Source organism: Cervus canadensis, chromosome 19, assembly GCF_019320065.1.
Source record: "Cervus canadensis isolate Bull #8, Minnesota chromosome 19, ASM1932006v1, whole genome shotgun sequence".
NCBI classification, from domain to species: Eukaryota; Metazoa; Chordata; class Mammalia; order Artiodactyla; family Cervidae; genus Cervus; species Cervus canadensis.
Window position 1 is genome coordinate 59,951,030 of NC_057404.1, and position 9,093 is coordinate 59,960,122.

Genomic DNA, 9,093 nt, shown 5'->3' on the forward strand with positions numbered 1-9,093 from the left:
TTGTGTTATATATATAGAATGGAATATTTCTCAGCCATTAAAAGATGAAATAATGCCATTTGCAGTAACATGGATGGACCTAGTGATTATCATGCTCAGAGAAACAAGTAAGACAGAGAAAGACAAATATCATGTGATATCATTTATATGTAGAATGTAAAAAAAAGCATACAAATGAACTTATTGACAAAACACAAAGAGATCAAAGACTTTGAAATCAAACTTATGGTTACCAATGTGGAAGTGTCAGTGGGGAGGGATAAATTAATAGTTTCAGATTAACATATACACACTACTATATATAAAGTAGACAATCAACAGGGACCTACTGTATAGTACAGGGAACTTTACTCAATATTCTCTAATAACTAGAACATTCAGGTATGACCTAAATCAAATCCTTTATGATTATACAGTGGAGATGACAAATAGATTTAAGGGATTAGATCTGATAGAGTACCTGAAAAACTAAGGACAGAGGTTCGTGACATTGTACAGGAGGCAGTGAACAAGATCAGCCCCAAGAAAAAGAAATGCAAAAAAGGAAAAATGGTTGTCTGAGGAGGCCTTACAAATAGCTGAGAAAAGAAAGGAAGTTAAAGGCAAAGGAGAAAAGCAATGATATACCCATCTGAATGCAGAGTTCCAAAGAATAGCAAGGAGAGATAAGAAAGCCTTCCTCAGTGATCAAAGCAAAGAAATAGAGGAAAATAACAGAATGGGAAAAACTAGAGATCTCTTCAAAAAAATTAGAGATACCAAGGGAACATTTCATGCAAAGATGGGCACAATAAAGGACAGAAATGATATGGACTTAACAGAAGCAGAAGATATTAAGAAAAGGTGGCAAAAATACAGAAGAACTATATACAAAAAAGATTTTCATGACCCAGATAATCATGATGGTGTGATCACTCACCTAGAGCCAGAAATCCTGAGGCAAAGTCTAGCAGACCTTAGGAAACATCATTACCAACAAAGCCAGTGGAGGTGATGGAATTCCAGTTGAGCTATTTAAAATCCTAAAAGATGATGCTGTGAAAGTGCTGCACTCAATATGCCAGAATATTTGGAAAACTCAGCAGTGGCCACAGGACTGGAAAAGGTCCGTTTTCATTCCAATCCCAAAGAAGGGCAATGCCAAAGAATGTTTAAACTACCACACAATTGCACTCATCTCACATGCTAGCAAAGTAATGCTCAAAATTCTCCAAGCCACCTCTCAGCAGTATGTGAACCGAGAACTTCCAGATGTTCAACCTGGATTTAGAAAAGGCAGAGGGAACAGAGATCAAATTGCCAACATCCATTGGATCATCAAAAAAACAAGAGGGTTCCAGAAAAACATCTACTTTGCTTTATTGACGATGCTAAAGACTTTGACTGTGTGGATCAAAACAAACTGTGGAAAATTCTGAAAGAGATGGGAATACCAGACCGCCTGACCTGCCTCCTGAGAAATCTGTATGCAGGTCAAGAAGCAAGTTAGAACTGGACATAGAACAACAGACTGGAACCAAATCAGGAAAGGGGCACATCAAGGCTATATGTTTTCACCCTGCTTATTTAACTTATGTATCATGTGAAATGCAGAGTATATCATGTGAATATATCATGAAATACAGAGTATATCACGAAATACAGAGTATATCATGTGAAATGCCAGGCTGTGTAGCTCAGATGGTAAAGCTTCTGTTTACAATGTGGGAGACCTGGTTCGACCCCTGGGTTGGGAAGATCCCCTGGAGAGGGAAATGACAACCCACTCCAGTATTCATGCTTGGAAAACCTCATGGAATGAGGAGCCTGGTGGGCTACAGTCCATGGGGTCGCAAAGAGTCAGACACGACTGAGTGACTTCACTATAAAGCACAAGCTGGAATCAAGATTGCTGGGAGTAACATCAATAACCTCAGATATGCAGATGACACCACCCTTATGGCAGAAAGCAAAGAAGAACTAAAGAGCCTCTTGATAAAAGTGAAAGAGGTCCCATCACTTCGTGGCAAATAGGATACAATGGAAACAGTAACAGACTTAATTTTGGGGAGCTCCAAAATCACTGCAGATGGTGACTGCAGCAATGAAATTAAGATGCTTGCTCCTTAGAAGAGAAGCTATGACCAACCTAGACAGCATATTAAAAAGCAGAGATGTTACTTTGCCAACAAAGGTCTGTCTAGTCAAAGCTGTTGTTTTTCCGGTAGTCATGTACAGATGTGAGAGTTGTACTATAAAGAAAGCTGAGTGCTGAAGAATTGATGCTTTTGAACTGCAGTGTTGAAGAAGCTCTTGAGAGTCCCTTGGACTGCAAGGAGATCCAACCAGTCCATCCCAAAGGAAATCAGTCCTGAATATTCATTGGAAAGACTGATGCTGAAGCTGAAACTGCAATACTTGGGCCACCTGATGCGAAGAACTGACTCATTGGAAACAATCCTAATGCTGGGAAAGATTGAAGGCAAGAGGAGAAGGGGACGACAGAGGATGAAATGGTTGGATGGTATCACCAACTCAACGAACATGAGTTTGAGTAAACTCTGGGAGTTGGTGATGGACAGGGAGGCCTGGCGTGCTGCATTCCATGCAAAGAGTCGGACAGGATTGAGTGACTGAACTGAACTGAATGACTGAATCACTTTGCTGTACACTGAAAACTTACATGATATTGTAGATTAACTATACTCCAATATAAAATAATATTTTTAAAAGAATTTAAAATAAAAAAATCCCACAGAACATATCATTAGTATAAATAAGAATAAAGAAGTAGAAAATAATCAAGCACAAATATCAGATTTAAAAACATAATATTTGAAGTAAAAGTCATAATAGATAGGCTAGATAGCAGAAAAGGTGTGGCTGAAAATAAATATGTAAATTGGAAGACTGGATAGAGGAAATATCCCTGAAGGAGTGGATGAAAACATAGACTTTTTTTTTTTCCATGTGGAAGGATTAATACTCAGATACTGGAGATTTTAGAAAGAAGGAGAAATAAGAGAGGGTAATATTTGAATAACTAATGAAAAAAAAGTTTCTTGGAAAAGAAAAAAAAAGATGAAGATCTCAGATTGAAGACAACATAGAATGATAAAGAAGATGATAAGGGCAGAGCTACATGTAGAAAAATGGCAGCAAAATTTAAGAACATTAAAGACAAATTCCAAAAGCTGATAGAAAGAGCAGATTACTTACCAAGGAATGAGTTTAAACTTTCCATCAGATTTCCAACAACAACACAAACTGGAAAAAAAAAAAAACAAAAGAAAAAAACTGTCTTTTCATAGAATTTAAGAAAAGGAATTTGAACTTAGAACTATGTATCCAGCCAAACTATCATTTAAAGATTACAACATAATAAAAATATTCCAAGGCTTATAAAGCATCAGCAGTTTTGCCATACCATGTCTGTCACTGAGGATGGTTTTTGATGAAGTATTTAAATATGAAATGATTCAAATCTGGGAAAATACAAAAGAAAATCATATTAATGTATGACAAAACCCACTGAAATGTTGTGAAGTAATTAGCCTCCAACTAATAAAAATAAGTTAAAAAAAAAAAAGAAAATCATATTATGCCTAACATATTTTGCCTGATAAAATTAAAATGTAAAAGTAAAATGCATTCTACCTAAAAAAAAGACTTTATTTTATCTGATAAGGTCTTTTTATAAAATAAATAGCCAAGACCAGGGAAAAGAAGAAATATACCTGCAATAGCCCAGAATGAAAAGTCTAGAAAATAGTATGATGAGAATTGGGCAATAAACAAAGGGATGTGGGATTAAACTATTGTTTTTGACTTATTATGGGGTCAGTATAAATGTTTTTGACTTATTATGGAGTCAGTATAAATATCAAAATCTTTTTTTAGATATCAAAAGAAACTGAAAATGGAGAGTAAAGAAGTACAACGATTCATAACGAACGCCTCTCTCCTTAAAGGGACATAGGTTTCATTCCCTCTCATTTTTCCAAGCTAGTCCTGTGAGCTTGCAACGACAGTGAAATGAGAATGAAAGAGACGTGTGTCACTTCCAGACAAAAGCATTTCGTTTCTGTGTAAGAAACTGCAATTCCCTTTTCCCAGGCTCAGCAACTGATGAAGCATATGATGATATGGAGCCTTGGTCAGCTTGGGTACCCAAGTGCCTAGAACCAGCAGAGCCCCGCTACCAAATCTCATTTGTAGCAAACAAACTCTGTATGCAGCAAATGAGGTCTTGGAATTGATTGTTAAGGCATTGTTACTGAGCCTCTGCTGACTGATACTGACATTTCTCATCTATTTATTTCTATTCCTTAAGGGCTTATCTGAGAAAAATTGTAGAGTATTACCAAGTCCTCTCTCTAGTTATCTGACTTCAGAGACTGACTGATGGAGTGTTGGGTTATGCATACTAACTCTTCAGATGCCTTTCCCAAGAGTGTGTGAGTTCTCCCCAAGCCAAGGAGTGCCAATAAACCTCTATCCTTAATAACTAAAGTGAAAAAATGATTTTTTTTTTTTTTGCCTAGAAGCATATCATGTGCTTTATGATATCCAATGGGCCTTTGAACCAGGTCCTCCAAAGAGCTGTATGGCAGTGGCCTCTAGAGAGAACAATGAACAAGAAACAGGGAACCAGGCTATTTCCAGACTGAGGCAATATAAGAGGTATGACAGGAAGCATTCTTGGGAGCTGCTGCCCAGATAAAGAGTGGGAAAAAAGGACCACCAGATGGTTCTGTTCCTAGTGAGAGTAATGATGCTAAGAAATTGCTGAGAAATATTACTGGAAATATCAAGCTAGAGCAGTGCTTGTCAAACTTGGATATGCAAATGAATCACCTGGGAATCCTATTAAAATACAGAGTAATTCAGTATGTCTAGGGCTGGGATTGGGCAAATTGAACACTACTAACAAGCTCTCAGGGGCTTCCCAGGTGGCTCAGTGGTAAAGAATCTGCCTGTCAAGCAGAAGACACAGGTTTGATCCCTGGGTTGGGAAGATCCCCTGGAGGAGGGAATGGCAGCCTACTCCAGTATTCTTGCCTGGGAAATCCCATGGACAGAGGAGCCTGGTGGCTACAGTTGTCTCTCTCTTGCTCTCTTGCTTCAGTTGTGTCCAATTCCTTGCAACCCCATGAACCATAGCCTGCCAGGTTCCTCTGTCCATGGGATTCTCCAGGCAAGAATACTGTTAATTTTTCTTATTCAATGGCTGCACATCCAACTCCCCTGAAGAGCTGTAAAGATGATGTCACCCCCAGATATTCAGACTTACTTAGTCTGGAAGTGGCCTAGCATCAGGAGCTTTAGATGGTTCCCAGAGGATGTGAATGTGCAGCCAAAGTTAAGAACCAGTGAGGGAGACCTTGGGGCTCCTTCCAGTGGGTACAGCATCAAGGACATGCTTGACCTTGCCCAAAATACTCAGTTCAGTTCAGTCACTCAGTCGTGTCTGACTCTTTGCGACCCCATGAACTGCAGCATACCAGGATTCTTTGTCCATCAACTCCTGGAGCTTGCTCAAACTCATGTCCATTGAGTTGGTGATGGCATCCAATCATCTCATCCTCTGCCTTCCCCTTCTCCTCCTGCCTTCAATCTTTCCCAGCATCAGTGTCTTTTCCAGTGAGTCAGTTTTTTTGCATCAGGGGGACAAAGTATTGGAGTTTCAGCTTCAGCATCAGTCCTTCCAATAAATATTCAGGACTGATTTCCTTTAGGATGGACTGGTTTGATCACCTTGCTGTCCGAGGGACTCTCAAGAGTCTTCTCCAACAATGCAGTTCAAAAGCATCACTACTTTGGTACTCAGTTTTCTTTATGATCCAACTCTCATATCCACACTTGACTACTGGAAAAACAACAGCTTTGACTATATGGACATTTGTCGGTAATGTAACATTTCTGCTTTTTAGTATGCTGTCTAGGTTTGTCATAGCTTTTCTTCCAAGGAGGAAGTGTCTTTTAATTTCATGGTTGCAGTCACCATCTACAGTGATTTTGGAGCCCAAGAAAATAAAGTCTGTCACTCTTTCCATTGTTGTCCCATCTATTTGCCATGAAATGATGGGACCAGATGCCATGATCTTCACTTTTTGAATATTGAGTTTCAAGCCACCTTTTTCACTCTCTTCTTTCACTTTCATCAAGATCTCTTTAGTTCCTGTATGCCTTCTGCCATAAGGGAGGTGTCATCTGCATATCTGAGGTTATTGATATTACTCCTGGCACAAACTTGATTCCAGTTTGTGCATCTCACATGATGTACTCTGCATATAAGTTAAATAGCAAGATGACAATATACAGCATTGATGTATTCGTTTCCCAATTTTGAACCATCCCTTTGTTCCATGTCTGATTCTAACTGTTGTTTCTTGACCTGCATACAGATTTTTCAGAGACAGGTAAGGTGGTCTGGTATTCCTATCTCTTTCAGAATTTCCCACAGTTTGTTGTGATCCACACAGTCAATGGCTTTAGCATAGTCAATAAAGCAGAAGTAGATGTTTTTCTGGAACTCTCTTGCTTTTTCTATGATCCAGTGGATGTTGGCAATTTGACCTGTTGTTCCTCTGCCTTTTCTAAATCCAGCCTGAACATCTAGAAGTTCTCAGTTCACATACTGTTGAAGTCTAGCTTGGAGAATTTTGAGCATTACTTTGCTAGCATGTGAGATGAGTGCAATTGTGCAGTAGTTTAAACATTCTTTGGTATTGCCCTTCTTTGGAATTGGAATGAAAACCGACCTTTTCCAGTCCTGTGGCCACTGCTGAGTTTTCCAAATTTTCTGGCGTATTGAGTGCAGCACTTTTACAGCATCATCTTTTAGGCTTTGAAATAGCTCAGTTGGAATTCCTCCAACAACACCTCCACAAGCTTTGTTGGTAGTGATGCTTCTTAAGGCCCACCGGACTTTGCACTCCAGGATTTCTGGCTCTAGGTGAGTGATCACACCATCGTGGTTATCTGGGTCATGAAGACCTTTTTTGTATAGTTCTTCTATGTATTCTTGCCACCTCTTCTTAATATCTTCTGCTTCTGTTAGGTCCATACCATTTCTGTCCTTTATTGTACCCATCTTTACATGAAATGTTCCCTTGGTATCTCTAATTTTTTTGAAGAGGTCTCTAGTCTTTCCCATTCTATTGTTTTCCTCTATTTCTTTTCATTGATCACTGAGGAAGGCTTTCTTATCTCTCCTTGCTATTCTTTGGAACTCTGCATTCAGATGCATATATCATTTCTTTTCTCCTTTGCCTTTTGCTTCTCTTCTTTCTCAGATGTTTGTAAGGCCTCCTCAGACAATCATTTTGCCTCTTTGTATTTCTTCTTCTTGGGGATGGTTTTGATCACTGCGTTCTGTACAATGTTACGAACCTCTGTCCATAGTTCTTCAGGCACTCTATCAAGATATTGCTTGATAATCCTTTCTCACAAGAATCCCCAGTCAACTACTGAGGTTTCCTAGCACTTTAGAAATAATGATAATTATAATTAGAAATAGCATTCCTGAGCCCTTATTATCTGCCACCATGTTTACAAATTACACTAACTCTCCCATGTAATCACTGCAATATATAACAGGGTGGGCACCATTACTACCTGTTTACATAGCTTAGAAAACTAGGGTTTAGAGAAACTAAGTAAATTGCCTAAGGCCACCTAGAAATTAAATTAAGAATCTAGAAATAGCACCAGGCAATCTAATGTCAGAACCCATATGCTTAATCACTATAGTGCTCAGTGCTTTGCAGTAAGAAAAAATGCATTATCATTCTCCAGCAAACTCCATGGAGACAAGCCCACAGATTGTGAGCATTCTCAAATGCTCTACAGAGAAACTAAATATGAACCAGGCCATTATTTGAAAAAATAAGAAATCTCACATATCTTGCTCTTACCCACATGTTTATCCTTGTATAGAATATATGTAACTAACCTCTGTGTAGATACTTTCTCCCTGTTTCTTTACCTCTTTCTAGATGACTTTTCTGGAATCATCTGTTCCTAACTATGTGGGGGAAAGAAAGCATACTTCTAGCATACACCTATGAGAGAATGTGTTATAGGCCAATTTTCCAGATTCACCTTACTTGTATAATAGCTTCTACCTACCTAGAACTTCTCAGTATGCTGTCCGCTGAGCCCTGGGCATGTGGGGGGGGGGGGGGGCAGTACAGGGTAGGGCAAACCATCCTTTACTTAAAAGGCACAGAGTTCACTGCTCTTCCATTGACTTCCAAAGTACCACTGCCCAACGTGAGTACAAGAAATAGACTTTATCAGCAACTGCTGAAAAATAACTAGAGAAAACTGCAACAGGGCAGAAAACAATTTAACATTTGACACTAAATATAATTGATTCTCAGAATTCAAGACAAAAGCAAGTCCTTCTGGGAAGTCTTCTCATAGGCATATTCATTTTTGGTCTTAAGGTCTTCCTCTTTTGTCTCATAAAGATACCTTCCTCTTCATTTTCAAACAATAAATCCTCAGCCAAGTTCAGGAAAATCTGATTGTCCTACCATTGAATCTTTTTCTGAGAATCCACTCCCTCACCTCTTGCTCCCAACAGGATTAAGGGACTCAATGACCTATGGGAATGCATTTGTCAAAGGACCCAGTTCCTACTCTGAAAACACTGTGGGTGGGTGAGGCCAGCTCTTGGTGTTCATGTGTGAGCCTCCTGCCCTGGAGGGATCTGATGACGTGTCACCACCTGTTCGTGTGGCTCTTCCACATGAGCTCCAAATGTCTTGCTGTAATCCTTGCACAGATGTCTATCTCTCCTTTCCCCTTTCCTACTGTGGAGACACACCTCTGACCTTCACACAACTTCAAGGACAAATAATATCTCAGTAGCTGGTGTAAACAACTGTAAGACAAAGGAAACTGCCTTCTTGTAGGGCACATCACTAGTAGCATTCTTCTATTTTCTAATAAGGATAGTAATACAAAGATTTCCTTGTGGAGCTCTGTCTACAAAGTGATACAGAGCATTTCCGCTTGCTCTTTTATCTCATTCTCTTCCTGTCTCCTCTTCAGGGTATTATAAATAGAATCTATTACAAAATTAAGCCAAGAGTCTCCTCTTCC

General features: G+C 39.2%; 1 non-coding gene across 1 annotated transcript; it reads left to right on the forward strand.

Moving 5' to 3' along the window:
- Window positions 1-4,925: 4,925 nt before the first annotated feature.
- On the forward strand, window positions 4,926-4,996 carry TRNAD-GUC. The gene has a single exon. It is a non-coding gene; the product is annotated as a tRNA-Asp (tRNA).
- The last annotated feature ends 4,097 nt before the right edge of the window (window positions 4,997-9,093 follow it).